At 33.7% G+C, this 18,051-nt stretch overlaps 1 protein-coding gene across 2 annotated transcripts in view; it reads right to left on the reverse strand.

Moving 5' to 3' along the window:
- LOC108973958 (open rectifier potassium channel protein 1) overlaps positions 1 to 18,051 on the reverse strand; it is a 40,112-nt gene that overhangs the window by 13,478 nt on the left and 8,583 nt on the right. Inside the window, exon 1 of one of the 2 annotated variants that reach the window (XM_018941512.1) lies at positions 15,097 to 16,315. The exons of the other annotated variant lie outside the window; for it this stretch is intronic. The gene's annotated coding sequence lies outside the window, so the exon portion shown is untranslated. Of the gene's footprint in view, positions 1 to 15,096; positions 16,316 to 18,051 lie in introns of those variants that run through there. 2 annotated transcript variants of the gene reach the window in all.

Consider the following 18,051-nt stretch of genomic DNA (forward strand, 5'->3'; position numbering starts at 1 on the left):
TTGTTTTATTTTTGTTAAACTTTTTGTTCTTGCTAATTGAACGCCATATAATTATTTATTAATTACAAAATGTAGAGATGCGACGTTATTGAATCTGCAAATCTCGCATATTTTATACAAATACCATAACGATGATGACGTTGCTTATGCTCATGAATGTAGTTACTTGTGTGTGTGCCCAGAATGTTTACATTCGCGTATCTAAGACGGGTGTGTATTTTTATTGGCAAAATATACCGTGCAATAGATTAGAGTTACTTGAAGATATTTGGAACGTGTACACGCAGCGAAAAATTGCGCTGTATGGCGAAATCTATTTTACGGCGACTCAGTTCGAGGTTCATTATTAAATTTATAATGTTTAGTGGTCATCATTAGTAAATAATGATAAGTTTTATTTTAAAAACAAGAATTTGCAATAGTTATACTCAATAGTGGAGATAAAATATCGATAAGTATTGAGCAAACAGTTAGATAACCTAAAGATAATAGTGTGATAGAGGGAGCAGTTTAAGTATACTAAATTATTGATTATATTAAAAAAAATTGTAAATAAATCAATAAAAATAAATAAATGTACGGATGTTTGTATGTATATGCTCAGTTGTACATATGCACGTTTTTGGCAAAGTTTTTATTTTTTATTTTGGAAAAAATTTTAAACAAAATATTAACAAAATTTAAATAAAAATACAAAAAAGGCATTAAAAAAGAGAAAATCCGAAAATTACAAAGAAAACATATTTAAAATTTTAATAAAATAAATTAGGTTAAAAAATTGATAAACTCATTTTTAATAAAAATATTTCAGAAATAACATGTGTAATAAAAATAACTAAATGTTTATAAAAAATAAGGGAAGTGTGAGACGTTTAAAGTAAATATATATCGTCACCTAAAATGCAAAATGACGCAACTTCACTTTTCATAAGTTTGCAGGCGAAGGAAAAACGATATAATAGAAACCCCTCATATTGAGTTTTGGTTATAAAATGGTTATTTATTGGTTATATCTGACAGCGGAAGGTAAAAATTTTATGATACTTAATGTAATATAATGTAGTAAATCGTAAGCAATAAAATATTAATTTTAATTTTTCTTTCATTGAAAACTATAAAATTTGAAACGAAATAATATTTTTAATAAATATTAAAAAACAAAAAATAATTGTTAAAACTTTAAGAAAATTGTTAAATTATTTATGACAGGACACAGCTAAAACAATACAATATTTCATATTTTTGGAAACTTTTCGTTTTTTATTATTTTTTTTTTAATACAAAAATTATAAAATGTATAAATTTCTTCATTATTCACATTATAAGCTGTAAATACATGCGAATAACTCAGAATTATAAATACAAATGTCAAGTATACCAGAAGGTTACTCATACGCCGTGTTAGCCTAAAGCATAGTTTAGAGGTAACATTAAATAATTATGGTTGTAATCAGACTAGGTTGTTAATAACACTTTTAAGCATAATAATGCATATGCTTTACTAAGATGTTATTATGTTACTTAATAAGAAAAAAAATTTAATATTAACATTTGCTGACAGAAAAAATTTTTCTGAGTGTAGTCAAATGTGAATATGTTACCAAAACAACACTTATTACATAGCGAATAAAAATCGAAAACTCCAAATATCGGAGCGACATGTGGCGAATTGAAGTGTATAATGCTGATTAAATATTTTTAAGATATATTCATATATGTATATATTTATATTAATTTGTACATGCTCTCGTGTCTTCTGGATGGTTTGGTGATAAGGAATTCAAAGCCATTTTATTATATTCCTTATTTAAGTGGAATGACCTCAACGATATGTGGAGTTTTTTTTTAATCATCTTATGTTTTTGCTGTTGTATATCTTTTTTTACCAACTTACGGCAATATAAATATGAAGTTTAAAAAATGTAAGACGGGAGTGATAAGCTTAACCGTATTTCTAGGCAGATTGTGGAAGACAAATACGCTGCCGAGAGAACTTCAAAATCTTTGCAAATAACTGTTATGTGGCGTGTCTATAAGCCGATATTCAGTGGAACCAAACGTAACCAAAAGAAGTTTTTTGGAAAAGTAGAAGAGTTAAAAGCCGGGTCAGAAAAGATACATTTGAATATTTGATGTTTCTAAATTGTTATCAAAGCAAAAAATACTACAATTTACATTTTCCGAAACAGAAAATCGGTGCAAAACCACGTGCCTTTCAAATGTATTTATATTGATTGCCAACCACTAACCTCAATTGAAACCTAAATTTACGTTCTCAGAACTCATCGATTTAAGAAATTTGTACTAAAAATCTGACACTTTAATAATAGTTAACGGGAAAATACAATTCCAAACACTCAACTTTACCTTTACTAAAAAAAAAAACACTAAAAAGCAGGGGCTATTTATTAAATATGTACGTTGTAAATTTGATATCAGCGGTCTTCGAAGAGAAATAATTGGACGCTTATCAGACTTAAGCCATTTTATGACTAAAAATTTATATATGCCTCACAAACCTTCATGACCCTCCTCACTATAGAACGTGTTGTGTGCACATAAACTACATAAATAAACATACACGCATGTCCGCACGCTTCTACTTCTTCCGCTGCTTCTGCTACAACTAAGCGTAATTACATTGTTGCTATACTTTTGGCGACAGACTAGAATTCAAGCAATTAACTAATTATTAAAGTAGTTAATTGCTTTTTTATAACCTGGTTACTGATATCTCGAAAAAAATAAAGATTACTTGAGAGGAATACGATTTGCTATGATTTATTGGTATGGAATATTTCGGTGCAGATATCGGTATACAAGTCAGTGATTTATGTGTAGAAGCGTGTTTTCACGCGTTACGTTATTGCTGTTGTATTGATTGTTTATAACTTAAGTGATCGGTACGCAGAATTGATTAATTACAGGAACTTGATGAAGTCATGGAAAAATTGAGCAAATATAGAGTTTTATGAATTAGACGTGACGTTTTATAGACATAATTTTACGGTTTATTATCACTTATTACACCCACGACCTAATTAGAAGCTATCAAGAAACCTTCTTTTGAATCAGTGCTGTGACGTACCGGATTTTCTGATATGAAGACATTTTTATGTTTTAGAAACAATAGAAACAGACAGCTTGTAATGAGCATAAATTAAACCGGGTTGCAAACAGTTACGAAGAACTGGACGTCGTATGAATGTGGTTACCAGACCTATGAGCTATTGGATCAACAAGGTTTCGCGAACCTTAAACTAAGATTTTCTCGCCGTTAAACTCCGAAGAAGTCGTAATCAGTAGAGGACGCTAAGGAGGTTAGGTTAAGTTAAAAAGTCGAGCTAAAACAGATCCCACTTGGGCATCTGAGAACTATTATGTCTATTGTGCTATCTAAATACTCTTTAAGTATTTAAGTATTATATATATATATATCACTTTCTGCTACTTCGCCAGATTCTCAGAAGATATGACTGCCGCGATGTTTCAACCTCAGTCTTGCAAAAGCTTGGCAATGGAGAAAAAAGTGTCTGGGTGCTTCCACAACTTTGACAGTTACTGACTGTCCCGCTTTTTTTTTAAATCGGAAAAAATTCCAGCCTTACCTGGAGCGCGCCTATTGAACAACGGCGAGTAAGGAAGGAAGATTGCGACAAGATGAATCTTGTTGAGGGCGAGTAGTTCCGTGAATCTTCTGCGTCCCGAACTAGGCCATTAGTGCCTTCTAAGCTCACGCGAAGTCCAGAGGTCCAGCGCAAAAGAGCAACGGATACCAAACACGTTCCCGATCGGAAATAATCGAGACAAGAGGAATAAGAAGTCGGACGGAAAAATCATTAGACTTAAATTTGAGTAAAAAAATAAACCTAATTGGTTCGATTCAGATCCTTAGACCTCTGAGAGCTTTTAGATCGAACTGCTGCTTTTTCTTATGGCCTGCACCGATATATGCGTTTTAAGCAGCGTCGGAAAGCTCACGGACTCGAAAAACCGGATCGCTTATACGATATCCTTAACTTTCATAGCCTCTGGTTCGATAGCTTCCACGGAAAGCTCTTTGAAGTGCGCGTATTGAGCTTTTAATTACTCAAAAGCTTGGTGCCAAGTTATGGCTTTCGAGAGTTAAGTAGACTCCTCTGAGGTGTCTTACTGAATCCAGAAGTCTCATGTAGTCTTATTGCCTTAACCGTTAAAAGGATAGATAGGATAGGATATTTTATAAGTTTTAAGCAGCATCGGAATGTTCACGTACTCGAAAACTGGGGCGCCAATGAAATCTCCATAACTTGCATACTTCCGATAGCTCTTTGAAGTGCACGTTTTAAGCTTTTAAGGTGGAATTTTTTCGAATTATCGCTTCTACTAGCCTACTTTTGAAATTCTCTGGAGTGTCTTACTAAATCCAGGAAGGTTAGACCAATTTGCAATAATGTTATCGAAACGATTACAATTACATAACTTTCTTGTTAACATTGTTGAGCAAGTAATGAGTACTCATCTCATAAATATATCAAATTACGTACATACATATATACCTAGATAATATTTTTCGAGATAAGCGCGTTCATTTCAAAATAAAGTCGCAAGCCAACAAGTAGTAGCCGCTAAAAGTCTTAAAGGCTCACACTTATCACTTAATTATCGATAGCACACGAGTATCACAAGCATTCGCATCGACTAACGATAAAGTAATGACACTGTTAAACTCTTACTCGCATTTATACAGTATTATGAAGCGCTTAACGGATGATAAAAAGCACACTTAAGTAATGTATATCCATATCACATATACATATGTATATACGCACTTGTAAGCAATAAATAATAGTATAAATAAATGAGCGATGACGTTGACGTTAATCATTGAATTAAGGAAAACAACATTGATGGGAGGAAAATTTCGGTGTGCGACAGCGTGAATTTATAAGAGTGTAGTGTAAAAAAAATGAAGTATTTTTTTTTAATCTTTGAAATTTTATTTAAAAAAAATGCATGAAGGGTCTCTAGTCGAGAATTTGCAGTTGCAATAACAAATGTCACTTTCGTAATTTTTTTATGTTTTTTTTTTTTGCAGCATTATATATTTATCATTTCTATAGAATTTATCGGTTTCCAACCTATATTGTTTATAAAGCAATGCCATTCATAACTCTTGAAATAAATAAAATATAAATATTATCAAGAAAATGTGTAATACCTGTTATCAATTTCTTGAAATGTTTGCATAAAATTTTGAGGTTTGGTCTGCTTGAGGTCTGAAAAACAACAAAGCGGTTGGGGCCTATAAAACAATCTTTTACAAGAGTGCTGCGTACGCCGACGATATGATATCATTGGCCTGGACTGGACCGATGCGTTCTCCGCGTAGTTTTACTTACTCCACAATAATAAGGAAGCGAAGCAAATGGGTCTGGCAGTGAACGAGATCATCAAACAAACAGTCGTAACACTCGCGACTTGGCTCTCACGTCACTGTTGACAGTCATAACTTTGAAGTCGTAGATAATTTCGTCTATCTTGGAACCAGCGTTAACACCAGCGACAACGTCGAAATCCAACACAGAATAAATCTTGCCAACAGGTGCTACTTTAGACCAAGTAGGCAATTGAGAAGTAAAGTCCTCTGTCGACGAAGAAAAACCAAACTCTATAAGCCACTCATTATTCCCGTCCTGCTATGTATGTATATGGTGCAGAGGCATGGACGATGACAATATCTGATGAGTCGCCATGACGAGTTTTCGAGAGCAAGGTTCTGTGAAAGATTTATTGTCCTTGGCGTTGGCTACAGCAAATATTCAATTCGTTGGAACGATGAGCTATACTATATATACGACGATACTGACATAGTCCAGCGAATTAAGAGACAGCGGCTACGGCTATGAATGGATGAAAGCACTCCAGCTCTGAGATTATTCGACGCAGTACGCGCTGGGGAAAACAGAGGAAAAGCAAGACCTCCACTCCGTTGGAAAGACCAGGTGGATAAACACCTGGCTTTGCTTAGAATCTCTAATTGGCGCCAAACAGCGAAAAAAGGCAAAATGACTGGCGCCCTATTATAAACTCGACTATAGCCGCGTAAACGGAGTCTACGCCCATAGAGAAGAGGAAAGGTAGCATTAGAATTGTTATAGTTAAAATTCAGTATTTTTATATTATTATTTCTATTATTTTCTATGTATTTATCGAGTGTCCCTCGTTTAGATATGCAATAAGGCGTGATTTTCCCCGCTTTCCTGACACATATCGACAGCTCCGCCGCTTATTAGCGGTTGATTGACATTTATTTGACAAAATAACGTACGGTAATTCCCCTCACACCGCAACAACCCGATACATTTTTAGCGACTTACGTTCAAAAATTAGTAACTGCGTCTGCTTTTTTGTTTTTGTTGCACATTTCTTGAAAAAGAAGTGAAAAATGAAATCTCAGTGGCGTCAGTTGACAACTTCGACAACTTTGTAAACAAAACAAACACGTTAACGAGAAAAGCGCATGTTTGTATGAGTATATGTACGAACATATGTAAGTGTGCTTGTATGTGTTTGTATGCACAAGTGTCAATGCATATTTGCGAGTATTTCTATACGTGATCAACGCTAAGTTGTTTTTATTAGCGGCGTTTTCAACGACATTACGCTAAATTAGAGTGGCAAAGGAAGTACACATTTCAGATTACAACGGATTTTTTCTTACCAACGGGAAGTGCCGAAAATAGTTTACAAACATAGATAATTTATATTTTTTAATCAAAACACATTTATTTTTTTAACTCTTTTTCTTTACCAACAACAAAACAGCCAACAGGTGTTTAAATTTTTTGTCGAAAAATAATCAAAAATTTATACATTATTTCACCTGCTTATATTTCCTCATTCAATTATGATATTCAACGATATTTGCATTATTCTTTTGACATTTTTGTTGTGTCAACTAGACACTTCTGCATATTTACATTTACGACAACAAACATGCAAACATGCATAGCTACCGAAATTTTCGTGTGAATTTCGCAAATTGTCACATTTTCGCTTGGCATAATGAATATGATTAGCAGCTCAAAAAATGCAAAAAAAAAAAAAAAAAAAACTAAAGGAACGTCTTGTAAATAACGGATAAACGTAAATAAGCTCATTGATCGTGATTTTTTCGCAGAAAAGCTATGACATCAAATAATATGAAAAAATACAGGTAGCACTGCAGTGACTTATTTTTATAAACAAAAACGATCAGCAGAAGTGATTTTATGTAAAAATCTTCAATCATCTTTAAGAATAGAAAAATGCAAATAAATACTTATACATATTACAAATACAAAAAGTACTTAGTATCAGTGCGCAATGCAGCAAAAATTCCTAAATTTGACAAATGTCACACTTCCAATTGGAAATTTATTATTATGATAGCAAAAACAAGAAACCGCTTTAACTTCGTCTGCATTGAAGCTTTAATACCATACCATAAAAGGGCATAAAACAACCTTAATCTTGATTTTAATCGATCGAGACTTTCAATCTACAATTTTTCCTATAGAAACACTTGGTGGGGTCCATTTCGATTATAGGGTACTACATACCCTGAATAGCTTAGTAAAAATTACATACCCTGATACATGCAATAAATCATGTTTTGAATGTAAATATAAAACACCCACAAATGGTAAACTGTAACTGGCGACTTTGGAAAGTGTCAATTAAATTAATTATAAAACAATATAAAATATTTTTAACTAAAACAAAGCAGCAGACAATTTTTTCGGTACAAATTGTTATTAAATAATTAACAAGTGTTCGTTAAATTGTGGTAGCGATGGCGCAATGTGACGTTATTTTTACTATATATGTAGGTATAGTATATACGAAAATATATGAATTTATTATATTTTTTGGGCGCAACAGAAAAATTTCCGACATAATCCACACCTTTTCGTAAGAAATTTAAAAATAAATATTTATTTAAGATTAATAAGAAAAGCAAATTTTACGTAAAAAATTTAAGAATTTCACTTGTCGATTTTTACGTTTTATGATTTTTAAAGGAGTTCTATCTATTATTCTACTAGATATAAAAAAACACGCCTCTAAGACGTAGTGGAAATTTTATTATATCTTTTGTATTCAATAAGTTATAAAATTAATTATTCACATACATATGTTTGTATATAATCCATAAATTATGATTGCTTGCCATCAAATAGCAGACATAGGATGGGTTCACTGTGAAAATCGATTGTTATCGATGGATTAATGAGTGTCAATTGCTCTAATAGTAAATAATAAAATTAGTTACACAGCAGATAATTTTATGTTTGTGCTTGGAAATCATCCCATCCCATTAAAATAAATAATGAAAAAACTAAATAAACATGTTTAATTGAACAAATATGCTGTGCCTAAATATTTAAGTTTCTTTGTGTTCCATTTACCAGCGAGGAGATAGCATGCTTCCAAGTAATTTCTGATTTACTCAAGTGCAGTTCAAGTGATATAGCGCTTTAGGGATTCAATTAAATTTATTGAAACTACATAATTCAATAATTTACAACAAAAACACATCAGAAGGAAGGCAAATTTATATACCAAAGGCAGACATCTGCTGAGCTAAGGAATCGATGCAGTATCGAAACTAAGTTACTGTCTCTAATTGCGTAGACATTAAGCAGAACAGAATACATAGGACTCCCCAAATTAAGACAAGGGTCGAACACAGCTTCAGAAAGACTTTGCGAATATAAGTGGTGGAAAAATGGACGTACGTATATATACGTTGTAATATAAGTAATGAGGCGGTTACTAGAAAAATAGCTATGCAAAATGATGGAGTCGAAGAGAGTGGAGAACAAAAAATCCAAAGAAAGTGAACGAAAGGGTCTCGAACGCTAAAAAAAAACTTTCAGCACTATTTAACAAATTTATACACAGCGTCAGTCAGCGAATATAAGAGCTCTGCTATTTTCAATTATTTTGTAGCAGCACCTTCCAAAAAGTTAGGGAAGAGATATTTGCATCAATTCAATGTTTCAAAATGAAGTTAACTGCCCGACAATACCGCAATAAAACTGATGCTTCCCTTGCATTATATTTGCTGAACAAAGAAAATTTGATATTAATAAATTTCATGGTCGCCTTTTTACATACTTTTTTTTACAATTTTTAAATATTCTTGCAAGTAGCCGTCTTTGTATGCATACATATATTTCCTAGTTACCGCATCGCATTAATCAATCGGTTTACAACACAAGCGATATGCAACGACAGCTTATCAATGCTTCGGGCAGGTCAATGTACGGTAGTTAATGATACTGTTATTTTAATTATTGTAAGTACTATTTACTACTGTTATACGTGGTTTTAATAACTCAAGGTTGACGCTTAAAGAAAAATTACATATAATTTCTGTTTTCACTTTAGACTTTTTGCATGGAACAAGAAAAAACGTTAACTTCGGCTGTACCGAAACTGTAATATCCCACACAGGCGAATTTTTTAGCATAAAAGTGTAAAAAAACATCTTTATCTTGATTTTGATCGGTCAGTTTGTATGGCAGGTATATGCTATAGTGATCCAATATCAGCGATTCCGACAAATTAGCAGTTTCTAGGTTAAGATATAACGTGTGCAAAATTTTAGATCGATATCTCAAAGACTGAGAGACCAGTTGGCAGACAACGGGGAGACAGCAGTACATAGCTAAATCGACTCAGCTTATCACGCTGATCTGTTTAAGTTTTATAGGAATCTCACTTTTATAGAGTTTCCAACATTTTTAAGTTAGGCAATGTTGTTTGTATAAAAATAATTAAAAATCATACTAATGTGATTTACATTTATCACTTAGTACTTTGTTTAATATTATTTCAAGCTAACTCTACTACAGAGCTGGTTGCCCCTTAAAGTTGAAAAATAGTTTTAAGAACCGGCCTATCCTATTATGGCGCGTTACGGCATACTTGCTACAACATTTGCGTTGACCATGCGCTGACCCATTCTCTAGCTGGCAATGCGCATAAATCACAATTTAGCACAAATCAACTCACACTTAATCGTATTGCACACATTTCGAGTGTCAATTTAACGTAAACTTCGATAAGATTGCCCCAGTTTGCGTTGGTCTAACCTATATGGCATGCCGCGCCTGCTCACAAGCCTACCGGCTGCTTGATCAGCAGCTAAGCTGTTGGCGGCAAACGACGCTGATATCATAACTTGTGCAATGCAATTTGATTACAGGTACATACTTGTATTGACGCAATTACACATGTAATTCAACTTTGTTTGTTATACATTTTAAGTTTTATTTATTTATTTTTTTAATATGTGTGCATACTTTCTGATATACATATTTTACAAGCAGTACTTTCGATACAAAATACTGCACAAACACTGGTCTCTCACGTGCATGGCTATGGCACTTAATTAGTAGTGCATAAAATTTATGTTATTCATAAATTTAAATGCAACACGCGGCCAACTGTATAGGCTGTGCAATAGCAACAACAACGACATATTAAGTAAAAAATAAATTGTTGTCACCCGCAAAATCCGTAAAATCAAGTTCAACGCCAAATCATATTTTATAGTAGTAATGAACAACACAAAGCAAACACATACACACATGCATATACAAAATATGATTGATTGTTTACAAACAAACCTGTATGTAATTCATATTTGCATACGCTAAGGCTTGCAGTTTAAATGCCGACGCTTTGTACGAGGATTAGCATAGGCTTTAGCGCTTCTTTTGCTATTCAAATTTGACAGCATGCCTTGTAAAGCAGGTGAGTATGAGGCGATAACGCACATATTTGAAAATAATCGATCGATTATTAATGCTTGAACAACAATAGAGTGTTTACAAGCACAATATTACAAACACGTATTTGTAGCAAAGCAGGCAATTTTTTGCTAGTTCGTGTTTGCATATACATAGGTTTGTTGGTGAATTTGGGACTTAAAAACCCCCCATCACCACAATATAAAAACAAGCATATTAGTTAGTAACAAATTTTATTATGACGTCGGCATTTGGCATAGTGCCGAAAGCGTGACCTTCGTCGGGGCGTTAACTCGGTTTGGGAAAGGCATAAATAAAAACGTTGTTTGCATAACAATTGAGCCGAGGATGCATAAATACTTTTTAGAAGCCAATAAAGAGGAAGTATCAATGAGAGTGGCTACCAAATGAAGTAGTAAATACTAATATCTGCTATGCGTTATTTATGTAAATACTAAATGTTATAAAAATCGGAACGGCGGAGAGAGAATACGGCACAATTATTTAAAAACTGTTAATACATAGTAAATTAATTTATTTTGATTTTGGATTTTTAGTAAAAGGGTACAGATCTTTATTTTGATTTTCATCGGTCAGTTTGTATGGCAACTTTATATGCTGTGTGGTCCGATCTGAATAAATTCAATGTTAAATTTCGAAAAATGTCTACTTAAAAATTGCAAAATTTCAAATCGATAGATTTTGTCTCATAATCATAAAAAGACAAGTAATCGATTGTTTGAACGATTGTACTTTACAATTAACGGCACTTAAACAATTTTATTAAATATAAAATGCAACATCAGCTGATTGTGTTTGCCATTTTCGTTGCCAGTATTTTACTCTTATTAATTCTCCCAACGATTTATTGCCAAGCACTATGAAAATAAGTTAATATTTATAATATCAACAATGCAAATATTTTGACAAATCACATTTTAATAATGAATATATAACATAAGAGGTAATAATTAAGCTCTAATAAGTATGTGTGTAAGTGTTCGAACAGGCTCATAATTGATGGGCATAGCGGTATTTATTTCAAATCAGCGTATTTATCAAAACAGTAATACAGTAAGCTAGCGGATTAGTTTTTGAAAATGATATTGGCGAAGTTGCTAAGTAGAAAGCATAAGTTTCGATAGTGTATTTAAATATTATGTAGTAAGAAGCAGAAAGCTCTTTGAAAATTGTTGCTTTTGGCGATAGACGCTTTTCTATTCTACCGCTATTGGATTAGCTTAGTGCGTTGTTTGTTCGATTCGCTACTCTACTAATTTTCGATAGATTTCGTAGGATTGTTAACAGATTTTTTATGAAAATTTAGAAATTTTTTTTTTGATATTTTTTAATGTTACGACAACAATGAAAGCTTAGTAACTTACGAAGGCAAGGCTTTAAGCTAAATCTGGAGATTTTTCTGTAAATATCAAGATTCGGTTATTTTGACTTAGCTCTAGCAGTTCAAAGAGACAAAAAACCGATTTCTTTCACTGAATTTTTGCCTAATCACGGGGCATAAATAAGATTCATGGAATTCCTGATTTATCATATCATGGCAACAATTTAAGTTACTTTGTTGCGTGTCAATTCCACTAATTTGAAATGTTCTCTAAATTACTTTGACAAGTTGGTATTAAAATGTTCGTTGTGTTTTTGATAACATTGAATCTAAACTGTCGCACTTCGTAGCATCATTTGACAGGTTATTATCTGCTTAGGTTTGTGATGGTATGAGGTGGGGTATCACCGAGGCGGCGCGTAGCGCTTGCCACTTTTGGCGTCAGTAAAGCTAATCATAAATTCTTTTCATTTAATTTTGAAAAAGCCATAGCACAGTCGTTGCTTAAGTGCCTTTGAAGTGATAAAGTGTTGGGTTCTAAAGGCAGGAATATATAGAAATGCATAATTGGTAGAGTGTTTTGGAATTTTACACAAATATGCATATATAGTGGGTCAATTCACAATCCTTGGTCGCATATATATCTGGGTCCGTTGCGGTTACCCGACTTCTTGGCCGGGTATCCATTTTCGGTTCGGTAACGCAAACCCGACTGTTTTGGAAATGGGTTGTCAATTGACTTTGGAACAGCTTGGTTTACACGGAAATGTTATGGCTTTTAAGGTTATGGTGTTGATTTTTAGTGCAAGTTCTCGATGTTAATCTATGAACCGAAACCTTAAACTATCTTCAAGTTTGAGCGGAATTTGAGCAAAACGACTATTGGAGCTGTGAGTGGCTCTTAGAGAGGCAAACATAATTATATAGGATAGTACTCGCTTCACGAAAAGCGCATATTTGTACCGGATTTCTCCATCTATTCGAAGTTGAAAAAAGCTTCTCTTCTGCTAGACTCATCTAAAATTAAGCAACTTGTCCCTGGACACATGCAAAATAGAGCCCAATTATCAGCTTATGCTGAAAAGGAAGAATAAACGGAGAGGGTATATTTCAAATGTTATTAAAACAACCTAAAAAGTTTAGTTCTGAGAACAGCTGATCGAATTGCAAAATAATATTTTCATCACTCATTACTTAGGTGTTAATTTCAAATTCAGTTAATGCAATTTTAGCACTTTATTAATTACAATATGATTACAAGGTGTTGATATTATTAATGAGTGATTTTTTATTGTTATTGAACTGACAGAAGCGTTTGGATAAAAAAAAAAACAGAGAACGAATGGTAGGAGAAAACCGGAATCGGCTTAAATGCAGTAAGAAGACATTCGTCACGTTTGTAAAATTAAATCAGCCGCTTTTCTAATTCGGTGCTTTGGGATATTCTTTTTTTTTTTAAATTACGTTCAGACAAAATTCAGATCAAGCATATTTACAGCGATGAAGATTTTCCCATATATTGCATATATATAACGTCTCAAGTGAATTTAAATCGTTTACTTTTCGAAGTCAGACACATTATAAGCTTAAGAGCTCGGTTAACAGGTATTTATTATTACACTCGCCAGTCACTATAACATCAATTCCATAAATAAATCGTTCTCACACTGGAATCAAGCTCTTCAGCTGATCTGCATATACTATATAAGATATACTATAAGTAAGCCGACTGCCGGGAGGAATGTACAGTAACCATAGCCTTCTTGACAGCTTTTCTGACGCTGCATAATTGCAATGCAGACCAGTTTCGAGATAAGTAGTTGGAGTTAAAGCACATTAGCCAGCAGGAACCGCCAGACAGTGTCAAATGGAATTCAGAGCTGACTAGGACACTGATCACAGTAAAAATATTTAGAAAGAAGTGCGGAATGAGTAGAATGGAAGACCTGGAAGTTTTTCTAACAACCGACGATCGGCGACAGTTTTCTAAACACATTTCTGGCATTAGACGTCTGAATCCTTGTATATAGAATGACTAGATGCTCAAAATGAATTGTAGTCAGAGCTCGGTTATTACTTAAAAAATGTTTAATGATAAAGAAGCGCCTAAGAACCAACTTGATCAAGACTAAAGCTTAGTAGAACGAGGGTAGCTATTAAATAAAAAAGATTAGAGGCAAAAATTAAGTTGTCACTCTAACGTTGCAGCTGTAGCGGCAAAAAATATTCCTGCAGGAATTGAGGAGGAATGTGTTGCCATTCCATGCCTGGTTCCATTCAGGTTACATAGAGTCGACTAACGAAAAACTGTTCTTCCTTTCTCGTTAGATTACAATTTTGAAGTTATTGCGAGATCGTTATTGAGTAAAGGGTTTAAAATGTCTTTAGTTGGTGGAAATCATCATAGAAAGGTTTACTAATTTTAGGCTGCTGTGCAAATTTAAAGGATTTGGGGGACGAAAAAGAAATTTAACCATCCCTCTGGGCTTTGTATTGAAAGCTTTTTTATGCGACATGATATTTTCACGAAATGTAGTAAAATTTCGTCAAAGGCAACGCTACAACCTCCGAACACTTTGTTAAAAATATGTTTCTAAGCTTTTGGTCTTCGGCGCAGTCGAAGTTAAAGCTTTTTTAGACGCTTTATTCAATATCTCATTAACAGCCATCTGTCAGTTAAATTCTGATTAACTTAACAAAAACTCTTCTCTTCGGTAGAGAAACTTTTTTTTACTAACAGTTTGGCTGCCAACCAAACATTGGGAAAACGGTCCATAGACTCATAACGACTAACCTCTCTTTTAATTATCAGGTTAGAGTTATAAAACCATAAGTTCAGTGCCTCAACTAGTTAAGCAGATTATTAATTTAGTTTCTATGAGCTCACGCATGTCTCGCACCTTCAAATAATTTTTTGCATATTTTTTTTTAATTATAAATTAAATAATTTGTATTAAATACTCAACCTACAGTGATAACAAAATGTCTATACACCAACTGCTGCACTGCTGTTGATCCTGCGCGTCGGCGTTGCTTAAAATCGTTCTGCGTTGCCAACAATTTAACAAGACTGTATGGTTTCGTTTAAAATAATTTTAATAATGCACTTAATTTAAATGAAGTGTTAACGGCACAAAATGGTTTTATTATTATTTAATTGCACGCTTGTATAACATTTAAGTAGCATTTACAAAATCGCAAGGCGTTAACGACTTGTAAAACAAATTGTGTAGCGCTTCTCTTATTTTTATTTTTATTTTTATTTATTTATTTGGTTTTGTTTTTCTTGAAAAGATATTTATGCTGCGCTTGTGACTTTACTTGTGCAAGAAATTTATATGCCGTCGAAAGCGATTTATTTAAACGTTTTCTTATATTATTTATTATCAAACAAATTAAACATTTGTAATGCCAATATTTATATATTTGTATGTATGCTCGTATGCACTTAGACTTGTTACTTTCACGCCTTGACACACGATTTAGCACCGATAAAGCCACACCACCCGCCGCGTCTGATTGACTTACTGGCCGTCAAATTTACAGAAATGTGTTTGTATGTAAATACAAGCATTCAACACACAGATTGATCGAGTTTCGAATGCGTGTGGACAGACAGATCAACACCAGGCGACGTTTACAGCTTTGTAATGAGCTGCTGCTCAGGCCGTAATGCGATTTTTTATATTTTATTATTTTTGTTTTTGTATTTTTTTAAAGTAATTTAAATATTTTTTTTAATTTTTTTTTTTTTTTACTGAATTCAATTCGTATTTTTCGTAAAACTGAGACGCGGGTATACGCGCTGAGTCGCGTTTACGTATTAGTTGCGCGTAAGCTTGCCGCTGAAAATTTACGTTTGTATGTATTTAATTTATGATATTGTTTTTTCGTTTTATTATTATTTTTAGTTAACAGTGTAACACTGCAAACCGGCATACGCTCACCGACACGTCCATAATATGACTGACCGCTTGCCAGTGTGCACCGCTAACGTTAAATGAAAATTTCCTTTTTGCACAAAATCGAAAAAATTAAAAAAAAAGAAGAATTTTATAATAAGTAACGAAAAACGCGCTCACAACACAGATTGCTGAACCGAGTTTTCTTGACGCGCCTTTACTGTGTTGTGACTGCTTACGCCGTTGCTCATACTGACTGCTACTCCTAAACGTTTACTGCTGATGTTGCTGTTGCTGATATTGGCACGGCAGTGATTTGTTACTGTTGCTGCTGCTCGATTTTCGATTTCACACCAAGCACCACTGAGCTTTGCTGCCGCTCTATATAGGCGCCTATGTGGTAGTGTTTGGCTTTTTGTTGTTATTATTGCATATTTGTTACACAGCGTTAGGGGAAGCAACGTTGGCGATCACAATCACGATCGCACGCATACACACTCAAGCGAATAATAGAGGCGCAGCACACAAGCGCAGAAGTAAGCAGCGCGCGTAGGTGTCACTATAATGCTTTCGCACACACACACACACCTAAAAAGCAGCGCACACACACTTTGTTTAAGGCTGCAGTTTAAGTCGAGCGCCGAGCAATAGCGCTATTGTTTAATGGCGCACATACATACATACATTGACGCATGTACACGAAAATTGTATCAACGCGCAGTTGTGCAGGCAGCAGTTGGATGTAAGGATAGACATTCAGAACGCTTTGAAGGCGCTGCAAGACGCGCTTTTGAAGATTTCTAAATCCAGCAGCAGAAATGCGCGTCGCTGAGAAAATCTGGCGCGATAGAGTCAATTTTGTTGTGATATTTTTCAGGCTTTTATTATAATTTATTTAATTCTATACGCTTTATAAATCAAATTCACTTTCACAACACAAAATATCTACAAAAAACAGATTAAGCGGCCGAGCAGCTTTGTATCACCCCCACCAGTCATACGCCGGCGCTTTATTGCTGCACATCTATAGAAAAATTAACAGTTAGTTATTTACTGAGATTACTGGGCGGTTGTGTGTGTCTGGGTATTCAGTGGTGACAAGTATTCTGGTGTCGTCTTCAATTTCAATTTTTAACTTTTAATTTATTGCACGCCATAAAATACGTTGTCACATACACACATATACATATGTACATACATTTATATTAGAAATAAAGCGCTCCCCGAAAATTCGTTGGCCATATAAATACGCTTGCCGAATTCAGCGTTGCTAGTGCACTCACGCATACGCAAACACCAACACAATTACAAAATATTGAGCGAACGAGCGCTTTTCACGATCGGCGTATACAAACAAGAAAACAAAAATTTTCTACTAGATTTATATGTATGCACACACATATCTAAAAGTCGCTTCGCTTAGTTCTAAAGCTAAATAAAGCTTGTAAAAAGTAACATATTTTTGCAATGTATTGAAAAATTTTAGTTAAACAAGTAGTAAATAATGCTTAGCTTTCATGTTTGGGTCTTATTATACTACTCTCGAGCGCAAATATGCTTAGACAGACATTAATCGGAGCAGTTACGTACTACTCACATTTTTCCTATATTCCTAATGATGTGCAAATAGCGGTAGCGCTTTAAAAAGCTTACTAAAAACCGGTAACTCGCTATTGAGTTCGTTTCAAATGCAAAGTTAGCATTTTTATTGTGAAAACATATTTAAAAATAATATAAAGTTTTAAATAATTTTTGGGACGGATTAATGCTCTAATTTTATATGCGTTTTTCTATATGAGCGTTTTTTATTAATTTCTTAACTGAATTTGTCTGTTGTTAAAAATATGGATTGGTTTAGAAAGGTTATCCACAACCTTTGTTATTCTTCATTATATAACTTATTTTTATGCTTATTTCAAAGTATCTTATTATATATAACAATGATCGAACCCAACTACAATTCCCACGACAGCCGGTTCTACGTACCGGAATTGACTCGGATTTCATCCGACCATGGGCTGTC

This window comes from Bactrocera latifrons, unplaced genomic scaffold (assembly GCF_001853355.1).
Source record: "Bactrocera latifrons isolate USDA-ARS-PBARC rearing strain unplaced genomic scaffold, ASM185335v1 scaffold_51, whole genome shotgun sequence".
Classification (NCBI taxonomy): Eukaryota; Metazoa; Arthropoda; class Insecta; order Diptera; family Tephritidae; genus Bactrocera; species Bactrocera latifrons.